The sequence below is a fragment of the Notothenia coriiceps genome, unplaced genomic scaffold (genome assembly GCF_000735185.1).
Source record: "Notothenia coriiceps isolate Sejong01 unplaced genomic scaffold, NC01 NC01_scaffold00009743, whole genome shotgun sequence".
NCBI classification, from domain to species: domain Eukaryota; kingdom Metazoa; phylum Chordata; class Actinopteri; order Perciformes; family Nototheniidae; genus Notothenia; species Notothenia coriiceps.
This window is the reverse complement of record NW_011342444.1, coordinates 48,499-50,028: the sequence shown is the minus strand read 5'-3', so window position 1 is coordinate 50,028 and position 1,530 is coordinate 48,499.

The window sequence follows — 1,530 nt, the reverse complement described above, 5'->3', positions numbered from 1 at the left end:
CATCTAGTTGCAGCACGACCCGTATATTTCCGCACGCCGTGTTCTCAAGACATATTTTTTTTAACATTTTCAACATGGTGGATAAATCCTTATATACTCCCGGCAACACACTGAACGTCAACTTTGCCTCCTTATTACACTCACCCCTACTTTAGTGGGGACAATGAGTCTGCGTCTTTGATGCACACAGGAATAAACGCAGATCATACTCTGGCTGCAGCCTTTACCGGTAGGCTACTTGCTTTTGATCAAAGTCAATGCGGAAAACCTGCACTCACACAGGTAGGTGGTGGAGGTGAAGGGAATGAGCACTTTTACAGCCTTTTTGGCGAGGTGGGGGAACTCGGTCTCCACAGACAGCCACAAGTGGGCAAGTGTCACTTTACTCGTCTTTTTCTCGTCCTTTTGTATCTCACGCTGCGCTTCCCCTGAAGCTCTCTGGCGCCCCCCAGGGGAGGCGCGCCTCACACTTTGAAAACCGCTGTTCTAGAGAATTTGAAGCTTCTGGTAAGTAGTGCATCGAGGCAAACCTTAGGTTGTTGTGAACGGCTTCATTGGCATTGTTATTAAGCAAAGCTAAGTGGTTCTATAAAGACAACACATAATGAAGGAGAGTGGGCATGTTTCCTTGGTGTCTCAGTACAGTTTGACACATTGATGATGACAAATCTTAGCTTTTATTATGCAGCAAGGCAACAGTTGTATACTCAAATCTGAACACCATTTAAATGCATCCACTTTTCAGCTTAATACTTGCATCTCTTTTCACTTGTTGACTTTTGCAATGTTGATGTATATGTGTGGCAGGGCAGCAGGTAAGTACATTTAAGACGTTATATATTATTACAAAAATAATGTTTGCGCCCCAGTCCTCTCTAACACAGCAGTGAGTGTAACTAGCCCCCCCCCAATGACCAACACTAAGCTCCAACTGAGAAGTTATGCAAAAAGATCCCAGGTCGTTCCTAAGAACACCATGCAAGTTAAAAGGAAATGGGCAAACAAAACAAAATCAAAACAGGAAAACACTAAAAGAGCAAATAGCAAATCATATTTCATAATCAAATTAGCAGCAGGTGAAAAGGAAAAATGTTAAAAACGAATCACCATGATGCATATAACATTGATTTAAATGTTGTGAACCTACTCACAACCACAGGTCTGATAATAAATGGAGGAGAATAAATGGATAAGCAGGAAAAAAGAACTGCCTCCCTGCACCCCCAAACATAGGGCCAAAGAAAAATAAATAAAGCTTTTTATAACAGGTGGTAATTAGGGGAATGGTTTGGCCTTTAGTTGCATTTATATTTAACAAATATATTTTTCTTTGAAAACTCACAGAGCATACATTGCCTCTCTTTTCCATTTCAGTGACTAATCCAGAAGTTACTAAACCCAGGAGTACTGTCATCACATCATATGACATGAACAGACAAATAATATTATAAACTCTCCTTTTCAACTAGCAATAACTATCAGCAACTGTTTAAAAAATGTATTGAAGTGGCCTTAAACACAGCACTAATT